This window comes from Oreochromis niloticus, linkage group LG5 (assembly GCF_001858045.2).
Source record: "Oreochromis niloticus isolate F11D_XX linkage group LG5, O_niloticus_UMD_NMBU, whole genome shotgun sequence".
NCBI lineage: Eukaryota > Metazoa > Chordata > Actinopteri > Cichliformes > Cichlidae > Oreochromis > Oreochromis niloticus.
In genome coordinates, this window is record NC_031970.2 from 17479606 (window position 1) to 17502714 (window position 23109).

Genomic DNA, 23109 nt, shown 5'->3' on the forward strand with positions numbered 1-23109 from the left:
GAAGCACACTGAGAGTCCAAATCCCCACCAAGACAACTCGCTCTCTGGGGATAATTTACTTCTAAGGCAATAGTATTATATTTTGTATATATTCATTTCATTTTCTTTCTTCTTGTTAAATGTACTTTAAGACGTTCGTAGTGCAGCAAAAATGTATATATGAGACATACTTTGATTGCACAAACACTATGTAGGAGGTAATAGGTATTGATTTGTAAATAACTGGACATGGGTTATGAACACGTGTGAAATCTGAAAGGCTAAGGCTGTGCCATATCATACTGTCCATGTTAATACTGGATACATTTTTACCTGATATGAAAGTGTCACATTACAATAACAAACATATGCATATGTTCCTTGGTGTGTACAACAACGAGACAAGCCCGGGCATGTCTGAGAGCAAGAGCCACTTGTCAGTCTCCAATGACAATTAGGTATCTAGTTCTGCAAACTCGCAACCCAAACGTAAACAAGTCAACCAAACATCTCTTGTTGCACTCCATTTGACAGAAAGTTCAAATGGTAGATAGAAATTTCTTATAAGGTTACATGATGGAAAAGCAGAGCTTTAAGCAACTGGTTAAATATCTCAACCCAAGATACAACATCCTAGTTAATAAAAGTGAAAAATATTTTCTATGTGACAACATTGTGCAGATCCTGAAGAGTTAAAATGTTATGTTGCTTTAGTTCTTCTTAAAGTGAAGTGCTACATAGTTATGTTATGCTTTCACTGAATATTTCCTGGGCAAACACTGCTTAGGCTACTTTTGTGCACATATTCCTTTCATGCTGTGTCACTGGATATACTGCTGAGTCACTGCTATTGCACGACAATGCTGCTGCTGCTCCTTGTTTCAGTAGATTCACACTTTAAATTAGGAAGTGCGCCATCTATAACAGTAGCCCGAAGATAAGAAGAAGGATGGAAAAAGTCAAGATAACCTTAAACTAATCCCAGGTGAACCTTTGAGCCAAATTTGAAGAAAATCCCTCAAAGGGCTCAAAAGATGTTCATGAAAACAGGCAAACAGCCAGAAACCAGAACACGATGAAAAAACACAAACATGGATGGATGATTTTTATTATAAAATTATTATTATTATAAAAAATGTTATTACATATTGCACAGGTAATAATCTTATACTGTAAGTGTATCCATTTGTTTGAGAGCTGAGACACAACGTAAACAAATTTGACATAGTACCATACGATGTTTACAACATGTACTGGTGCTGCAGTAGATCCACATCGCTCCAAACAACGACTGATCTTGAACGGCTGTTTGCCAACAATATCCATATTTCTCCACGCATGCAGATAAGAGGTGGACATTAGCTTGAAAGGCAGTGTTTGCTTGGATTCAAAATTGGTATCTTCAGCTGCAGTCAAGTTAAAAATGTATTATTTGATTTAGTCCATATTGACAACAGAAGTTTGTGTGCACCATGACTTTTATATTTAATGTGCACATTTCTTCAACACCAACGCGTATGCTTATCTTGTTAAACGTTCTAACACCCTGGCAGCACACACTTCTTCTTTTTACTGTTTTTTTCTCTCTCAATATGCACAAATACTCTCCATCAACACAGACAAGGGTCACCTTCGTGATAGCGTCAAATATGAAACTTGATTTTTTTTTTCCCCTCACGCAGCGAAAAAACAACAGCCAAATAGAAGAGTTGCTGAAAATCGTGTCATAAAATGTCAGTCAAAAGCCTGACTGAATATCAAGTGTTTTAACTTTTCTACTGACGTAATATTATCATCTTAAACTGATATTTAACACCACTGCCCGTGATGTTCTTTTATGTTCTAACATCATTTCCTATGATGTGGTTCATCCCTGTAGAAGCTTCTCTTATAGGAAGTCGTCCAAGTGGCAAATACGCCTCCTACCCTACAGTGAATCTCACCCTCCTTCCCTCTTGTGCTTCAGTAACTAGGTTTCCCCAGCCCTCTAGGGGGCGATGTTATTTTCGTCACAGAATAGTGTGATCAGCCGCAAGTCCCAAGGCTCAAAAAATTACTAACCCTAATTTAGACCCCTGCTGCAAAGAGAGCTCATTCATTTGCGGAGCTACACCGAAGGAGCCTGTCCCCTGCTATGAGAGCCTTTTTATCTACAAAAAACACTCAAGACATAAACTGTCATTATAGTAGAAGCTGTCCTATTTCTATTAAGTGCCCCGCCCACCCAATTTCTGCAGAAACAATACATCTCAATGCACGCACACAGGCTCTATGTGTGGTCATGCGGGATGTTAGTAAAGATAATTGCTTCGCTCTAAGCATGTACACAATGTGATATCACTAGCATAATTTGTGGCGTGTGGTAGCAATAAATCTGGATCTTTGAAGCCATTTTTTTGCATTGTGATTTTAAGCACCTGAATAAGCTTTTAATAATGATTTCATTCATTTCCTATTGAGACAATAGAAAGCTAAAACAAAGAAATAAGGATCTAATTAGCTTATTGAAATTATTACCAGAGTCCATTATAAAAAGAAGTAATTGCATGGCCTTTTGTTAAAGACGGTCAGTTTCGCTAAAGGGCAGCACCACAGCAATAATCTCATAGTGAAGCTATCAGCAATCCCATATTCAATTCGGGACAAACAGAGGAGCCAAACAAAAATGTCACTACACTGTGGCAGCTCAGGTTAGCCACATGATTTCAAACTCTGTCTCAACATATGGTACACGTAAAGCTTTTCATCAATATGCAAATATTTGTGAAGATATAGTAGCAAGTTGCATTTTCTTAGCCGCCTTTTCTCAGTCCTCTCTTCTGATCTATGATCTAGCCATTCCCCTCAGGATTTAGTCTGTCAGTAAGAATCTCGACTTTGTTCCTTCAGAAAATCCATTTCCCACCCCTTGAGTGGCCAACACATCTTGTTTTTCCAGTTCTCTGTTTTCTCCAGCTGCCTTTCTCCTGGTCTTCTTCCTTCCTCTCGTCCTGGTAGGCAAACATTTCTCTGGGATCCTATCGCTTCTCTCGCTGCTTAATGCAGTCCCCGCTCCAAAACAGCCATGTGTCTTCATGTGTCTTTCCTTCCTCTGTGCTGGCCCAGATGGATGGGCAACACAAACAGCCAATGAATCACAGTGAGAGATGTGGGAAGGAGGGGGGCAGGGATATATCATCTATGCTGGTGGCTGGAGCCCAAGCAGCTTAGAGCACTGGATGAGCATAGTGAGATCAGCGCAGTACAGCACAGATAAGCCCAGTACAGGCCCACACAACACAGACACTCAGCTAGACTACACTACAGCATGCAGGCACAAATACACCAGGACAGTCAACAACATGAGCGTGAAGCGCTAATGTTACCGCTATTGTAACCTTGACACAAAACGCCTCACATGTTGGGCCATTTGTCACGCAGTCTTCGGCCAAGGTCAAGAACCGTAGACACAACTCTGCGATGTGTAGTGGCGTTTGAAGTGCTTCTACCACTTCTGCAGACTTAAACAACACGCAATGGAATCTGTCACGTATGGGAACATTGTACGTAATAGCGCAGGTGACAGCGTAATTGTGCAAACAGCCAAAGAGCAGGCAGCAGCAGCCTGTCGATGTCTCCGCTGCCGTAGAACGCTGCCGGCGAAGAGCCGCGATCCCTCACTGTGAACTCACAGAGCAAGGAGACGGCGAGAGAGAGAGAGAGAGAGAGAGGGGGGAAAAAAAGTATCGAAAAGCTCAGCATGAGACGATTAGGATCTTTAATATTCATAACTGTTCGGTTTCCTCTCTTCCAGAGGGGAGCAGTTTAATCAGTCAAAGTCATGTTATTTCTAAAGGAATGACAGCACACCAGGGACGGACAGCGTCATGCTGTGGTGAGCGCCAACTCGACACTGGGCCGCCAGTGTGACTGCCGTAGCCTGTTAGGTCTTTCCACTGAGCATTAACTTAAAGGGCACTCAACACATTGCCGCCTGTGCGATCTGGAGGGTCTTAAAACACAGCCTCACAATGCGTGTGTTTGACCGTGAGGACACTTGAGAAAACACGACACGGACTGTACATGTGATTGCGGCTTTGAATAAGGTACTCGACACATTCTCAAATGACCCCTTTAGCTCGGTTTATGCGAACACTTAAGTCACCTTGGAGACCAAAGACTGTGAAATGACTCTGCTGAGGTCACTTAACCTTCTCACTGCGACTAATACAGCGAGGGAAGACCCTTGGTACATTTTTCAATGAGATTTTTTTGAAATTACAGGTGGCTGCAGACATAAAGGTAAGCCAGGTTTCTTTGAAAACAAACAAAAAAATTATTTCTAAATATAGAACAGTTTTCTCGAGGGTCCTTCCAGCAATGTTGAATTAAACATCAAACCACAGCATCTCTATATTCCTCCCAGGTATCCTCTGACACGTGCATGATCAAGACGAATTTCCAGCATTGGTAGATCTACCAAGAGACAGTTTGAAGGGCATGTCCCAGCTCCATAAAATGTCGTTGTATTAGGAGATAAGTACGATATAATGATTAGTTTGAGTATAGACTGCTGTTTGTTATAGCTGCTGATAAAATACTTCTTGCACTCACAAGGTCACAGATGTGTCATGGCCCTAAGAGCTGCTCAGTGTGCTGTAGTAATGCAGGGAGACGTAATGTCATGCAGCAGTTAGTCCATTAGGGGGCAGCAGACTGAGCACCAGCAGTAGCAACAGCAGCAGCAGCAGCAGCCAGTGGAGCCTGTCAGAGTGAGAGCAGTCTGCTTTAAGCTCTTCATTCTGTCTTCTCCACTCGGCCGGGATTAAGGCCAATCATAGAAATCACTGAGTCAGAACCGTCCCACAATAACAGATGGAGGGACTTTCCACTCCAGAATTTTAAAACATCACAGACAAACTCACTTTCACTCGGCCTCGCACCCTCGCCGCCACCATCCCCCACCGCCGCCACCATCTTTCATTCTCGCACCATCCTTTTATCTCTCCTCTCCGCTCGGCTGTTTTATCCTGCCATCATATGCTGTACTCCATTTCTCTCCATCTGTCTCAGTTTACTGCCCCCAAACTTTCTCCCTCCACTAAAGCCATATTAATTCCAACAACACACTCAAATCAACTGCAGAAGAGTTTAATTGACTTCACAGATTGGAGAATTTCCTCTGTGAAGTACTTTGAACTGGGAAAGAGCTGGAAAACTTATAACATGTTTTGACTGCAACACAGCCTTCTATCAAATTTCAAGATCGCCACGCAAAGTTCCTCCGAGGAGGACACTGATAATAACAATAGACGTTCCCCCTTTAGAGTTGCCAAACAATGTAAAAATCCATAATGAGGTGAAATAATGACCCTTAATTCCAAGTCCCTGGTTGGTTAGCTACTGGCAGCTGGGTATTGTAGCCGTTATTAGCTAACTCTGACAGAGGATGTGCATGGATGGGTGGGAGACCCTGCCTTTGTTCTGTGATCCAAAGCACCCTGTGGCAGACCAGTTTGCAGAGGCTGTGTGTGTGTGTGTGTGTGTAGTGCTATTGTAGCATGTGCTGAGATAATCCCTGCCTTTGTTTCTCACCCATAATCTTCCTCCACCACAACGGAAATGTTAACACTGTCTTTTGCTTTTCCCCACTCATGGCAGCGCATTCCCAACTCCACTTCGCTGTTTCCACAGAGGCTGGATCTGGAAGATGTGAGATGTCACCTACCCACAGCAGCATCAGCTCACCAGCTTTTCAAAATCAAACACTCTTTTTTCTTTCTCTACACTCCACAGAGCCTCGCGGAAACACTACATTTCCAAAGACGATTGCCAGCATTGTGCTGAAGCTTCTGTGTAGTTCACGGAGACAAAAAAGGCAGCTGTCTTTACTCTGGAACAATAGCTGCTGCAAAGAGCTCCTGTAACCTCGCAGTGGTTCTTCAGTGTTACGCCGAAGTGATCGACCTTGATCATAAACCCTTGTGTGCCAACAGATCTACTTCTAAGTTTATGATATGGATATAATCAAAATACGATTATGATAGAAGCAATATCACAGGAGCAAACGTGCTAATCTAATATATTACTGACTGCTGAAGTATCTCCATAAAATAAACAATTCTCGCTACAAACTAATTCTCTTCTAATTGGGATGCTCTTTGTTTCATTTGAGATACACTCAAAATAATATGCATTTCACTCATTAAACCACAGTGCCTTTGAAGCTAAGTGGCAGGCTCATCATAGCACAGAATGAGGCCAAAGACCATTGTGCTACACATTATCATTCACTGGAGCTGCTACCACTGTAATTTCAATTAAACCTCCTATGGGATAAGTGCTACAAACAAGCTCTATGTAGATAAAACGCATGCTTTCAAAACTATGAATCCACACAAGTCACCATGCACAAATTCAGCACACGCGCGTTACGGTCAAACAAGGTCACTGCAAGAACATGCCATAGAGGTCTGCAGCTTTGAATGCTCACAGGTAGCCATGATTCCTACATGCAGAGGCCAGCAGGGGGCTCAGGGTGAGCGTGCAGACTGAGCAGTGTGTTGATGGGGCCAGGATCAGCTCGGTGACATGCGAGTGTCTGGCTGATTGGGCTCACTGTCCATTGTTTGACAGATAGTCGCAGACGTGCCCAGCCTTTCCTGCTGTTACTGGCATCAACCAGACACAGGAGCAGAGAGGGAGAGAAAGGGAGGAAGTAACATTACAGAAAAGAGGTTCTCCAGCAGCTCATAAAGCACCGACCTTGTGGGTGACTGAGACGATGAAAGCTGCATACTTGTTGTCTTGTAAAAAAGTGATGAATAAAATCCATAAGTCAAAAAGAAGAAGCCCATTGACGTTCCACAAGAGAAAAAGTGAGCACATCACTTCCCCTTTACGCGGCACATCTGTTAACATGTTAATGGGGCTTCATAGACGACCCACATGTTGCGTCCACCTCCTCCTGTGTGGGTGGAGTGGTTGGGCATCATCAAACACGTCTTCAGAGGTTAGAGTGACATAAGCACGCGGCATCACAAACAACAACAACAGAACAAGACTGAGCGCTTATGTCTGTACTCCGCCGCTGTTCTATATTTCAGCAATCTGTTATTTGTGTCGCATCATGACAAAAACCCCAATCATTGCCAAAACACACACACACACATTATGTAAAAACACACACGCAAACATTCAAAATGAGCTCGAAAACAGCGGCAGCTAACATCTTGAATGGAAGACAAGCATGATTGTACACGCACACTCTAAGGCGCACTTTTAATCACCACTGGTCACACATCGCACCGACACAGACTCCACCGAGATGTATGTTCATACTGTACACTTGCAATCAGACCAAAAGAGCCCTCATTAATCAACAGGCAATCAGTTATACAAGCATTTGTATGCTGTGTGTCCCTTCTCTGGCAGACATACGCTGAGTGCTGGGCTTGGATGGAAATACAGTTGGACAGAGTCAGATGTGTGCTGCTGAAACAAATGAGACAATGTAGACCATTTAATGGGATGGAGACAAGCAAACAACCAAAGCTTGAAATTGTGCAGAAACATGCAATAGCAGTGGGGGTGGGGGGGGATCTGACGTCACTAGACTCTCAGTTAATAAGCATCAAAATCTGTTTTGTGAAATACTAAAGCTACATATGTTTTGATCACTGTGCTGTGGACTATTTGAAAATAATTACAAAATAAAACAGATATTTGGCCTTGTTTGGGCGTGTGATGCTTCATTGGCACATCTGATCTGGGTGGGTGAATCAGCATTAAGTTTGCATGAACATAATGTTGATTCAGTCGCAATATAATTACTGTTGTTTTGTCCTCGTTTGCTGATAGAGTAAGCAAAACAGTTCCCACACATAGTTGTGTTTTTTGCTTGTTTTGATCAGATTGTAGTTTTTTGGTTAATACGACTAAATAACCCTTGAAAGATTTTAGCAGTCATGCACAACGTGTATGTTATAGATTAACTAACAGATGATTCTCTAGTTATTATGTATGGGCTCCAATCAGGTTAAGCCCGATCGATGTAGGATCTTTAAGATCAATACTGATATTTGGTCAAATCTGATATCACAGCCAAAATTTTTGTTCCTTTCAGACATGTGAAAGATAAAATAATAAAATGAACAATTTTTTAAATGTGTGTTTCTTAGGACTCCTTACTGAAATAATATGAGAGGACAGTTTAAAAATAATCTTGTTTTATTGTTATCGTCATCCAATTAGCCCTGCTGTTGAACATTGCTGAGTGGCCTCTGGTGGACAAACTGTGTAACAGCAACACTCGCGACATGGTTAAAGGCAGTTTCTCATGCCTCCTTCTTAGTTTTTAAAATGTTCATTTATCTGCCAATATAAACAAAGACACCAGTATACTGTATTGCCAAATAGCTAATATATCGGGAGGATGTCACTGTCCTATCGCCACAATGCCTCCCAGGAAACATTGGACTGACCATAAAGCCATTCTCTAGCTCTTATTCTTAAATGCAAACTAATAGCATATCATAACCTGATATAGTTAATGTCTGGAGGTTAGAATTGCACCAACATTGAATCCGATATACTGCAATATACTTTTTTATGTTATGTTTTAAATATATTGATGCAGAGATGCAGAGATGAAAAAAAATAAGGACGGGGGGAAAAGAAAGAACAACAAAAGAAGGAAAAGCTCTTTTTACTTTTTTGCTCAGAGCCATAGAATATAATCTCAGCCCATCAGCTTAGCTTGGCTCGTCTCACCTCACCTTTCCACAGCGATGTCTGCAGTTCAAGGGCAAACCGTCTATTTTTTCTGTCTATTTTTGCCCTTTACTTCAATCAGCCTCCCTCTTACTTGAAGATTACTGATAGTTTAATGAAAGGAGTTATACTGCGGGAGCTTATAAGGGCAGTTCTAATTCAACTAAAAGGCCATGATGTGTTTCCTAAAAGCTATTTTATGTCTTGCAGATTTACTTTGCTCCCTCCCTTTCGTCTTTACGGCTACAAAGGGAAAGTGTATGCTTCCTGACAAAACCACTGTCAGAGTGCAAGAAAGCTCAATGACAGCAGTTGGTGTTTGACAAAGTATATCACTGACAGCGCACGGCCAGTCAGTTGTTGAGGATTTACACATGTGAACACATGAATACAAACCTTCAGTCATATATATCCATGCACACACGCACGCACGCGGACACACACACACGCGCACATACCCTATCCAGTATTCCAGCAGACATAAGAGAGGAAAAACATGCAGACACGGCTGTCTCTCAAAGCAATTACAGCAGACTGAAACCAAATTAAATTTGAAGCCTAGAGCAACACCAGCGACTGAATGTCTATGACAGATATGACAGGGGAGGAAAGGGAGTGCTGCGGGACCAAAGGGTGGAAGACATGATGAAGAGAACGGCAGGTGTGGGTCAGAGAGGAAGAGAAAGCTACTTGGATAGAAGAGCAAATAGACAGAAGTGGGGCAGAGAGCTGGTCCCATGCAGAGAGCATCGGGAATGAACTCAACCGAGATTTAAAGGACGGTTCAGATGGTTTAGAAGGCGTTAGCTCAAGTTCACTGCAGACACGTTTGAAAGCACGCCATATGTTGTTGGACTGATTTGGCATCGTCTGTATAATAATTTCAGGAATTAACTTGGAGCTTTGCTTAAAACAGTAAATGTTTACCATAAAATTTCACATTTGCAGCTGCTGAGCAACAGTTTTTATCCAGTATATAAAATTTTGTCACTGACATACTGCAACTGTGACAGCACCCCCTCACCAAAAAAAGTGTAGAGACCCAAACTGTATCATTTAACCGACAATATTGTCCATATGAGTAGCTTTCCTTACTCTGATAAAAGTAATGGGAAAAAGAAAAGCTTCTAAAAGTTGGGAACTCAGTCTGAAACCATATGGTATGCTTTGGGACAAAGTATTGCAATTAATTGAGTAAAACCTGCAAAACTCCTACAGTTCACAAGACTTCGCCAATAGAATTCCTGCTAAACGTATTATATTTTACAACTTACCAAGTAATTATTTATTCAAAATAATTAGCTGAGAAGGCAATAAAAACTACAACATTATGAAAAAGCTGAAATGAAAATGTGCTTTCATTGAATAATAAAAGGACATCTTTTTTAAAAAAAAAAACTGCTTTACCACTGGAAACTGATGCCACGCAAGTAGAATTATACTATCTGTAGACCACTTAGCAATCACAAACATGCGCTCGTTACAGGCATACAGATTAGCTCAGTTTCCAGTTCTCCACGAGATATCATTTCTCCATTTTCATTATTCTAGTCCAAGAAATGACAGGATTAGTTGTGGCGGCTTTTAAACATCTGATGTTATCTCGCTCTCCTGGGTGAACAATTAATCCCCCCTTATTTCCCTTCTTCTCATCACCCTCTCTCTCGCTCCCCATCCAGGCCTTAACTTGCCTTCTTTTCTCTGTTTTTTCTTTTCTTTTTTCTTTTTTTACTAGAGAGAAATAGAGCCAAATGGCCTGATGTTTGAGCTGTGTAAGTGGACACAAAATTAAGTTTCTATAATCACTAGTCAGTGATCTACAATTGGACACTTCATTTGTATTTATGCCCTTGTGGTCACTCCATCATCGTCCTTTTGCTTCTTAAGGTCTGATTTGTTTAAAGAGCAAAAACAATACTACATGGATTCATAATCAGGTTTACTACAAGTAAAACTATGAAATGACTTTAACTGTCACTGTGCCTTCTGACTAACACATAAATGATACTGTCATCCTTGTGTGGAGAATAAGAATAAGCTCGCAGGTTTTCGTATGTTAATGTAAAATAACATCTGGCTAACTATGTAAATGTTTGATCAGTCTGCTGTGGCTTGTCCTCATGCAGTTCATGCTCCTCAGCCACTGAGACATGATGTGTTGAATATTTAACCAAGCAGCGATGCTCAGAATTCAGCTGAGACTAACATATGCAAGATCTATATGAGGCAATTTGTAGAAGCAGACAGAACAAACAGAAAACTAAAGACGTAATTATTAAAAGGTTTGAAAACGTGTGTCTGTGACTATGTGCTGGGAGGTCCATTGTGACACAGTATGCAACAATATAGCTCAATTCTTTTTTTTCCCCATTTTAAATTCTCTCTCAAAGAATCCCAAAGCTTTCTTTTCATTACAGTGTGATGTGGATAGACTGAGAGTGCCTCTCTCTGAGCTGCTGATGCACTAGGGTGACTGGTATTGTGGGTTTTTTTCTTCTTCTTTTTTTTTGTGAAAATTAATCTGGACTTCAAAGTGTCATCAAAGAACCAGCTGAACTTAATTATACCATATGCACAGCATATTCTAGAGTCCAATATGGGACCATTTCCTGTTTTATTCAGAATGAAATTACAAAATAAATGTAAACTGAAATACTGCTTTTCCGGGGTAAGTTACAGTGTGTACAATGCAAAGCTTAAATATGATGTGGGCATTGTAACTAAGTACCACTGCAAAGAAACCCCTCTGAATAACTTTTGTGCATATAAGTTGTCTAGCTGTGACATATAGAAAAATAAAAGTACAACTGCTGGGTGCAAATAGTGCTCACAGCGTGTCAGGAGTCCTGCCATCACACACTGAGCCTGCAAATGTTGTAATTTAAAACCTTGCTGACTCATGAATGCACTGGTGCCAAGCACACTAGATAACAGAATAAACATGTAAATAAGACATCTTTGTGGGTTTTGGAGAGCTGATTTTTCACTTTTCCTATATAAGATGGCATTTTGCCCATAACCTGGGCTTGATAAAGAGCAAATTATCCCCAAAAAAGCAATTATTGAAATATACCATTACATTGTTAATAGCTACCATAGGATCAGTGTGGTGGATATCTATGGGCAGAAATGAAATAAACTATCCATAACTGTGTTTTTCACATGAAAAGCAGATTACAATGAGTACTTTATATGGAGAGAGCATAGACTGTATATAAAAGATGCTGGTAGCCATCATGATCATCCTCTGTGTGCCTGTCAGTGTTGCAAATGTGGCAGTGGGGTGTGGTTTTGGTTCAGAGGTTAGAAGTGATGAGATGCTACGTTGCACAGCTAATGCACATCGTCCAATCGATCTCTCAAATTGATGCAGGAGCACAATAGGGGCAACCTGTGGAAGCACAGACAGCAGCTGGTGTAGCCGCAGCCATGATACAACCAAGGAAGCTGACCCTGAGTGCATGCGGCCACACTGGGCAGTGCCAAAGTGCACGAGTGTATAAAACACAGTGGTGGATCGTGAACTGTTGGTGTAAATAAAATATGTAAGTAGTATGGGAAAGCATTTGTGAGTGTTGGGGAACACGCTGTAGACAGAGCTGTGCTACAGTGGTCTCACTACTCGACTTGCCTCAACAAGTAGTTTGGCCACTGCCATCTTTAAAACCGGACTTGACTAAGCACAGACTGGACATGTGTTTGTGATTTGTCAGTCACAAAGTAGCCACATCTTATCAGGTTTATTGAGTTGTGTGTTTGCAGCTTGCTGGCCTTTTTAGACCAAGAGCTACACCCAGGTATTAGGTACAGTGGGAGTAAGTGCTCTTCTACAGTATGTGCCATGCTGCATTACCATGTTACTATGGTATCTCAGAATTTACAAATCAAAAACTGGCCTAAGAAGTGCAAAAAGTGGAAGGTTGAAAGAATGTGGCAAAGACTCTCAGCTGGACACCAAAACGTGTACACACAGCTGCTGCTTTGCATGCTGTCAAACCATCTAAGCAACTACAATTTAAACAAAAACAGGCATCAATTAGTGTTATTTGTAACATGTTATCACCTTTGACTGACCAATCAAGTATTTACAGGCCTGTAAATGGGTTTAAAAGCAGAGAAGAGACTGCCTTTTTCAATAAACTGATATTGTGCAAAAGCAGAGAAAACAATAAAAAACGTGAAATCGTGCTCGATTAATTCCTGCATCTAAACTTTACTCATTCTCTTGGCAATATTCACATTTTCTATCGGTGGAAATGATTTGGCCTTGTGTGCATATGCTAAAGTGTAATGGTTTAAAGGTACCATGTATAATGCTTTTTAGATTATTTACAAAAAAGATTGTGCTCATACTACACATGTGGCTAAAGACCAGGAAAATGCAATCCAATGTTCTCGTGATTAGTTATTGTCCGTCTCTGTACAGCTGACAACAAGCTGACTAAACAACAGCTGGTTATAAGCTAACATTATGCTAGCTAATGCTAGCCTCAAGTATATTTCTTTTTAGTTTATTCACTAAGTGTCAGTCTAACAATGTCATATCAACTTTTAAAAAACTTTTACTAATCCAGGCTAACAGCACCAAATACAGCAGTGTTTACTGCAGCACAGAAAGCCATCAGACAAAAGTGAGCTAAGCTGACTCACTGACTCGTATCCGGACTTCCTTCGCAAAGTTTTACAGACAGAGTAAATAAACATGGGCACCCTGTGAGTTAAATATCAGACTGACAGCTGACAGTCACTACAGATGAACAGTAGCTAGACTTTTCGAGTGGACTCGGGGGTAAAAATGTAAAATACCACAAAATATATAATTAAAACATGTTGCTTATTGTTGTTGTTGTTTGTTTTTTTTTGTTTTGTGCACTTTATGTTCAACATATGTATTTTGTTGTGCCTGAAATGAACAAATAAATGAATGAATGAATGAATGAATTAGCAAGTTATTAGTTAGTTATTAGTTATTAGCAATATGTTAATAGCTATCATAAGTTAATAGCTAAGTTATTCAAATATGTTAAAATGCAGTCTGTACAAAAATGATTGTATACACAAACAGTAGGAAAAACATGCCAACAAACATGGCCACAGTTATAGGGAAACTCTAAGTGACTGGCCAGGCCATTAAGGGGTGCGGTCCTAATGTAATGTTTTTGATCTCTCTTGGCTGACTAAACATGTTTGTCCTACAGCAGCTACCGTAGCTAGGATTAAGCACTTGAATTGGGAGTGGTAAGAAAACAGAATTTGGTGGCTAGCAGTGAGATTTTATACATTGTACCTTTAACCAAAACAACTAGACTATTTCTTTTATTCTAAAGTCAGGGATCTTTTAATAATGTTAGCTGATTTGATTATTTTAGTGTATGATGGCAACATCCACATACATCACTCCACTGACACTGTAAAGAGATTGGATTAAGAATTAAAGTTGAAAAAAACTTAATAAAGATAGCAGTGGCTGTGATATACTGTAAGAGAGGAGAACTTGGATCATTTATGCTGACCACGAGAATAAGACACAGCTCTGGATAAATGACTGATAACACAAGGGGTAGAGCCCTGGGCCTACAAGAACGCTACCAAGTCTAATCAGTCTAACACGGCTGAATTACAAATACTAGAGATATCTCATACTTGAATTATCAGTTTTAAACACACACACGTACAGATTCCCCAACTCAAAAGCACACACACACGCAAAAAAATCCATTCACGTACATCTGTTTCTTAGGCGCTAAGCGTTGTGCAAAGGCAGAGAATGAAAATACCTCATTTAAATCATTTCAAAAAGAACAAACTCATTTTTGAAAATGTGTCATGCACACAGCAGTCTGATGGTATATTCAGTATCATTACAGACTAACATTGGTCAAAGATTATAGCGGGCAGCCCATTTGGTCTGTCTGTGTGGATGAAGTCAATTTAGAAGAAGGCATTTCCAGCTTCTCATTACCCAAGTGGTATACACTGCGCACCTTTTATCTCACCTATTACGTGCTAAAAATATCTGCTGTTGGAGAAACAACACACTACAAGAAAGACAACTCCATAAAATAAAAAGGCAACGTGGAATATCTTAAATTACAGAAAAGCCATTGAAGGAAAGAAGAAAGGGGTGAAAGATTTAAAAAAAAAAAAAAAAGGCGAAGTAGAATCATTTAAAAAGCACAAAGTGCGATTCAAAGAGAGAGAGAGAGGGAGAGAGAGGGAGCGAGGTAGGTAGGACTGGAGCAGTCTAACCTTGACAGAGTGCATCTTCTGACAAGCATCTGCCTCCTGTAATAATTTAGAAATAATCTCCATCCACAAAGGCCCAGCAGTCTGGCAGAGTAAATGCTCTGTGCCTGATCGATCACTCCGATTCAGCCAGCTGCCGGTCTCTGTGTGCGCAGGCCTAACATCGATCTCAGGCCTTCTCCCCCCCTCTGTCGTACAGACGAGCGTGATAAAGTGAGGAAGAAGATGAAAAGGTGCGAGAGAATGGAGATGGCAGTAGTGATGCCAAACTGAGAAGAACAAAAATGATACAGATTCAAAAGCTAATTTCAGAAACAGCAGCGCAACGTAAAAAGAAAATGGAGCGAGAGAAAATTGAAAAGAAACATTTTATGACAAAGAAAGCAAATACATATCCACAAAACTGCAAGACAAAGGGAATTTGGGCTATTATGCCGCTTCCCCGTGATGCTTTGCTTTATGGCAAATATTATCCAGTGGACAACAGAAGATCCTTTTGTTACAAGCCTTTTTTTTAGTACAGCAGGTGGCCACCCAGTTTCGGAAAAAAGGAATACACACTAGCACACACAGGCACACCCCATCAACACATCCAATTACTACTCGGCGTTGTGACAGCATTAACTGCCACTGTGCATTTGGCCCCTAGCAATTAATTGACTTTTAAATAGTGTGCCATTAGCACCAATTTAAATGAATAGATGTACTCCTCCGCCTTCACTTAGCACACTTTGCTGTGGTTGATTTTAAGAAACACCACCACTGTGTCATGTGAAATGGCAGTGCAGCAAGCAAGATCTCAAAACAGAATGGGGACAAAATAAGCCTCTAAAATATGTGATTATCATGTATACAGACCATAATTATAGTATCATGTTAGGCATTCACACTAAGCCACCTGTGTGAGAGTGTGTGAGAGAGGTGTAACCTCAACTTTTCAGGTTCTGTAAGAAATAATGGGACAATGAACTATTTTTTTAAATTGATTTTAGTTCATTTTACTCACTAATATTTCTCTATAAAAGTCTGCTTGTTATTTGCATTTATAAGCACTCAAATTACGGTGCATTCCAAACTATTCAGGTTTGCATGCTTTTACACATTAAATACCTACATTTGCTCAAAACTACGCTGTAAATATGCTTGTAACTTGCACATTTAGTTAGCAAGAAATAATGAAACTAACCATAGACTGTAAACACCTGATGGGCACAACCACTGTGACATCATCCATTGTTTTGTGGCCTACTACAGCCTGGAGGTTTGTACTGTATGTTGAGCAAGCCAGACGTGAGCATATTTGGATGAGAGGATGGAGTCTGTGAATAATGCTAGCTACCCTGGAGAGAAAGGTGCAATTTTTGTCAATCCCAGTCTTTTTTTCTAAGAATTAAAACTGACAGCATATAGAAAGAAAATTCAGATTTTCTTGAATGCTAATTGTATTTATATACTAAAAGAAATTATTAAATTATTGAAACAACTGAAAATAAAATGCCCTACAACTTGAAAGAGGTTCAGCTACTTATCTGAAAACGAGTTGCAGTACGCCCACCTTTACCTGACATATTTACCAAACAAAAGCAGGTCCAACAGGTTTTATATGACAAAACAAATGTCAGTTACACCATTTCCAGTATGTTTATAACTTTACCAGATAGCAGGACATTGACTCTTGTCTTTCTTTTAGCTTTAGCTTTTTTGCCTTTCTAGGCGTCTTTGAAACGCCAATTTTCAGCTGCAGATGGGTTATTCTGATTAGGTCTGACGTTACGAATGTTTCCGTGGCGGCCGACTTCGTGTCTTCACTCATAGTGAAGAGATTGAAGGCTAATGACATTTTAGTCTGTGTGTGTTGCACGAAATGGACCAGCTCATAATCTGACTTACAAAAGGATGATTGGCTGGTCACCCGTCGGGGCTGGGAATGCAAGAAATCGTCTGATTCTGGTCCCCAGCCGTTCGAGTGGTGCAGTTCTGCTCATTAGTGCTAGTATATACATAATACTATAATTTAATTAACAAAAACGTTCAATTATTCATATTGTATAATTATAGCATATTGTATTATTATAGCATATTATTATGTTAAAAATGTTCTAGAAGACAGAGAGACCACAACCCTACCCGAAGGGTCCAGTTTGACACGTTGAATTTCTTAACAACACATAGCCCTAAAGCTTAACACAAAGAAATAGTTGAGTTATACAAAAGTTGCACCTTCTTCAAAGCAAATAAACTATGGTAAATGGCCTGTATTTATATAGCGCTTTTCTAGTCCCTAAGGACCCCAAAGCGCTTTACATATCCAGTCATTCACCCATTCACACACACATTCACACACTGGTGATGGCAAGCTACGTTGTAGCCACAGCCACCCTGGGGCGCACTGACAGAGGCGAGGCTGCCGGACACTGGCGCCACCGGGCCCTCTGACCACCACCAGTAGGCAACGGGTGAAGTGTCTTGCCCAAGGACACAACGACCGAGACTGTCCAAGCCGGGGCTCGAACCGGCAACCTTCCGATTACAAGGCGAACTCCCAGCCTCAAACAAAATGTGTTTGTTTGAGGCTGTAGACATGAACACTGTAATTATGCGGTTAAGTTGCACCTTTTACGATGGAGGTCAAGGGGATGGACTTGCTTTTGAAGTTTCTGCTACTTACATGTTTTGTGGTGCTCACAATGAAGATACCATTATTTTGGAAGGCCTGATATTCAGGTTCATAGTAATTGCATAACATTTGTTTTATTTTGCAAAGAACACTTTGGAAAATCAAAACTTAAACCTCTGAGTGTTTAATGCACTGTATCATGCTCAGTATTATAAATCTTACCAGGGGGGAGAGGGGGTCAAATGTTTGAGGCTTACTGTGATAAGCTGAACCTGAGCTTGTAAGTTTGTAATCAATGATAGGGATTAATGTGTATCAAAAAGAAGAAAAAGAGCTGGGTTGCTTTTATCTGAGGTCGCTAAGATTACAGGAGCAAAGGACAAACACAAGAAAGTGAGAGCAAAAAAGAAAGGGAGCAGGCCGGTAAAACAGGCAAGTGTAGAGAAGAGAAGTGAACAAGAAGAGACAGTGTGAGATAATTATTATCACAGAGGTGGTTTTCCAAGGTCAATATTTGCGATTCTCCTCAACTGTCTCTCAAAAGTATAACTCCCCAACCCCCCGAGCTTCCTCCAGCACCTCCTCTCTCCTCGACTGCCTCCAGGCACGCTCCTATCTTCCCTTCCCTTCTTCTTCAATTTCTGCGCCTTTCCTCTGTCACTCATCCAGTGGAGGAAAACTGTCCCATCCCTCTGGTCACTTCTTCGAATGAGCCAAAGCTACAGCTGACAGCGACCACATAGCTTTTCAAACACACGACAAATTAAATGGTCAATAAACGCACCACTAGGCCATTTCTCTGAGTAGTTTGAGGAGGCACCTGTCAGTCAGGGAAAAAAACAAGGTAACTGAGCATCAAACCACATCTTTCAGCCCCTACTTCATTGGCCTGTAAGGAAAAACACCTGCCAATCATGAAAAGTGTTAGGTCATTATGTTAAGACAGGCTATAACAGGCTGACAGAGTTATGACAGGCTGTCAAAGCTCAAGACAGTGGGGCAGAAATCACGAATGAGGAAAAGGAGGAGGACAAAGGGCAACGGGCTGCAAAAGAGAGGCCGGTGAACCAGAGTTTGACAACATGAATTCAAAACTCATCCTAAAGACTCGAAAGTACATACAGGACTAATATAACTTTAAGTGTCCTTAAACTTTTCAAACTTACTAAACTATCCAAAACAACAGACTGATAAATATTTGAGAAAGTGCACTTTTCTTCACTGACTTCTCTTTCTTCTCACCCTCCAAATGATGTCCTCCCCACCTTCACCAAGTGCTGGCTATTAGTCCATCACTGAACCATAAGGGCTCGCTACAATGTTAGTTTTCAACATAAAGTGCCATGAATAACTGTTGTGAAGTTTTGCTATATAATTCTTCCTAGATTCGCGCAATCAGGCAGGCCAGTCTCGGTGAAACTTTGCACAAACATCTACATACAGACAGGAATTCTTAATGTGTTGATATTTTTATTATTTTATCATTTTAATTATTTTAATTCTTCTGTGTATTAAGATCATTTTATCATCCCCCCGTGAATGCAATCTAATGTTCTCCATTTGTGGTTGTTTCACATGAAACGCTTAATGTGCATACATAATTTAACGGTCACCAAAATTTGTATATAAGATTAAAAAAAATTTCAATCACCACTAAATGCAGAATAAACTATTTCAAAAATCTAACAAAGAATGGGCAGAAACCCAACCTGACAATCATGTATTTTTTTCACACATTTAATAATAAATACACAGCAAAAATGTAATTTCATGGTAAAGTATCCAAAATAGATTAACATATCAGCAGACTGGCACCGAAAATAAATGTTAAATCTAATTTAAAAAGTTAATATACATTTTTTCTTAACCCAAACCAAAGCTTGAACCCCTAAACAGGTGCATTTGGCAAACGTTATGTCAAAGACTTTGAAAGTCGAAGCAGTCCCAGTGTGTGACCTCTTCGCTACCGCTACCAATTCACACACGCATAAAAAGAGCATGTGTAAAACAGAAGGGAAGCTCTGGGCATTTGCTTCTGCAAATGTGCTTTAACACCAATAACAGCACTGATTCGCTCTTTTCTTTTTTTTGTCTAACCACTTTCGCAGACCAGTGCCACAACTGATATGAGATGATGCAACAAGCTGAGACAGACTCTGAATGGCTTCCACTTAAGAAACAAACACAACAGAAGAGAAGTGACAGCGCACTGCAAATGAATGCATACTTGGGAGAAATGGAACGGAGAGAATAATTCAATCTGCAGCCACCTCCTCCAGTCAGCCAAGGAGAACTGAGCTGAGGGGAAGGCGGAGGAGGAGGAGAGAGGGCTGAGGCGTATGATGCCTTTCTCCCTGGGCAGGGCTAGGGTGGCAGGCGCCCAGATAAGCTGGGGCCAACCAAAGATTAACTGCTTGCTCTGATGGAAGAGCAAAATAAAGGCAAGTCGACCTCTGATTCCCTTGGCCTCTCTGCATGAGTGTCCTTACTCAGTGGGGACAAGTGGTGGGGATCGTGCACAATCACCATGATGAGAATTTTTAAACAGTCAACAACAGCCGAGGCAGAAAGAAACGACTGACATTCCTCCTATGTGGAATAGGAGCTGCACGACCCCTCACAGCCTTTCAAACTCATCCCTTTTTGTCTTTAGTCAGACTTCATTTTCCCGCAGTCCTTCACCGGAGAATCATACAATAGCTCTGGTGGGTGCACCAGCAAAAGGCTTCTCTGAAGATCACTTCTAATTGTCTAAGCCCATTCAGTGTTGAAGCAGAGGAATTACAAAAAGACAGAAGTTTGCAGGTAAAACTGAGCGGTTCTGCAAGAACTGTAGTGGAGCAGTGACGTTGATCTCTTGGATCATTGCAGATTGAGTGCTAAGGCTCTGCAAAAGGTAGATCTTAGCCATTAAGCTTTCCTGACTGTTGGAGACCTGTATAAATGCTCACACCTTCAAGAAAACAAAAACCACAAACTGCTGAGACGGCGAGCCTACAACCAGCAATGCAAGACAGTAGGTTTGTGCAATGGGTATATTTTGGTATTACCTCCATATGCAAGATGGTTAAAGGTTGGGAGCTATGTGATTTCAATACTTTGCGTCAGAGGAGTTAGCAAAACAGCCTTTTTATAGATATGAACAAAGAAGAACTGTCACATATCACACAGCTAATTATTGATGCATACAGCTTTGTCAAAACACAATTATTAAATAAACTGTATCATAGTATCACTTTACCGAACAAGGACAATACAGAGTAAGTGAAACAATAATGGGAGAAAGAATTTAGGCATTGTGATATTGACAGATGTGTGGCAAACAGCTTGGACGACGCAATAATCATCTAATTCCTGGACCTGGAGGGATTTTGTGGAAAAACTTTAATATGTTTTTTTTTTGTTACTCCCAATCAGAAATCCAAATTAACTGGAACTCATCTGGTGTGTTGGAGAGAATGTGGAGAAAACACAGCAGACTGCATTTTCTGGACTTCCATTCAACATTTTTGGAAAGACGTATCAGTATTTATTTGTAGGTATAAATATCATTCTTTTTAGCTTGAACACATCCCACATGGATTAAACTCTATGGATAAATACCTTCTAAAGGTCCTGCTGGCAGGTAGCAAAAAAGAAAAGCCATCACAAAGTCCTGGCTTCAGAAAGACTGACCTACATGCACCTTGTTCATTAACAGTGTTAAAAATTTACATACCCTGGAACAGATGACATGCTCAATAAGACTCCAAAAAGAAGTGGGAGAGAAAAGGTGGGAGAGAAAAGGTGGGAGAAACGGCGCAGCTATTCAGCCCTTGAAACAGACTTATGTTAATCATGTGAGACGGGGAAGGTCTTTTTCCTTTTTGTGAACAATCGTGTTTTATTTGGACCTTTCTTTTATTTTTGTGTGATTTTTGTTTACGTATTAGCCTAATATGAAACACCTAAATGGATCATTTTGGCTCCTCAAAAAAAGCTATTATTGCTTAACTGATCAAACATCAGTACTTTGTGAAACCTCTACATCATCTGTGTTGTTGGATGCAAAAAAACGTAAACTGACTGCCAATTAGATTACACACATATATGCAGCGATATTTGTCATGATTGGTGTGTAACATGCACTTAAGTAACCAGGTTATAATCTTCTAGCAGCGTCCTTCTCAAACAAAAACACATGACTGTAATTTAAGAATCTAGATGATTTTAGGTAAACTCTGCATTTTTTTCCTTCTTTTTGTGTAAATCATGTATATTACCGATATCTAACTGGGTTGTGACGCTGTCTAGGTGAGTGCATGTTATAGCCAGAGGTCTCAGACAGACAAAGCTGTATCATTTTGAACAAAACTGAATAAAATTCAATGACATTTGCACTGACAGAAACAAAATGTATTGCTTTAAAAAGAACAGATAAAATTACACAAATGTAATTACTACATCCTAGGAAGAAAATCCATCTTTGTTTTAAAATATCAAATTAGCTTTATTGAATTGTGATTGTGACTGACTGCCCAATCAAACGCAGGTAAAAGGTGACTTATTCTCTCTACATCACGTTAATGTATTCTCTGATTTCATGCACAGATTTCTCTCAGCATCTGGTTCCTTTCTTTACCGTTTGACATTCTCTGTTGTGAGGTTGATACTTTCAAAAGCCTTAGTAAAGAGAAAATTGACTTGTCTGTCTGTATTAGCTAAGATTAACATAAACCTGGAGTTCTTGTATGTGTGCGTGCGTGTGTGGGTGAGTGTGTCTGTGCATGTATCTGGTTATGTAAGCACACCATACTGTGAAAACAGCCCTTGTTCTCGCGATCAATGGTCTGTCAGGAACTAAGAACTCCTTGTCAGGACACAAGCCCATTATTTGCCTTGTCCATTCCACAAGGAATAAAAGAAGGGGCTCGCTCAAGCAGAACCCGACACTCCATCACACTGGAATTAAGGCACAGCTTCCCAGGGTCAGAGACAGGCTATGGATATCAGGCTAGCATTCAGAGACAGGGATTATTTACCTCCCCATCAATAGCTACTTACAACACACAAGCAACATCCAGCCTTCCATTCAACATCTGCTTAAAAGCAAAGACCTTGTCTTTGCCAAACAATGTAAATACGTCCATTTAGGAACTTCTAGAAATTTTAAATTTATACAAGTAATGTTCACTTTCACTGCAACAAAGTGCAAAGAGCCACTCAGGAAAAAAACAGCGGTAAATGAATATATAATTATTGTAAAAACCTAATATTTGTGATTTGCACTGTAACTTTCCTCCATAGGAACCACATTGTTATAACGCCTCTCAGTTGATGATGCTGACAGAGAATCAGTGGGGTGATGAGGAGGTAGCAGAGGTGAAGGGATCTGCCACAAGAGAGGGCTGGAGGACTAAAAGCAGAGTGGATTTTGACCTGCTTAGGATGGCAAACAATAAAGATATATTTTTATTTTAACAAATCATTTTGTCACTCTACAGCAGGGTCTCGCCAAGAAAAGCAGATGGTCACAC

The 23109-nt window shown here is 40.4% G+C and overlaps 1 protein-coding gene across 4 annotated transcripts in view; it reads right to left on the reverse strand.

Moving 5' to 3' along the window:
- Window positions 1–23109, reverse strand: part of cacna2d2a (calcium channel, voltage-dependent, alpha 2/delta subunit 2a) — a 171163-nt gene that overhangs the window by 85984 nt on the left and 62070 nt on the right. The window lies entirely within an intron of this gene.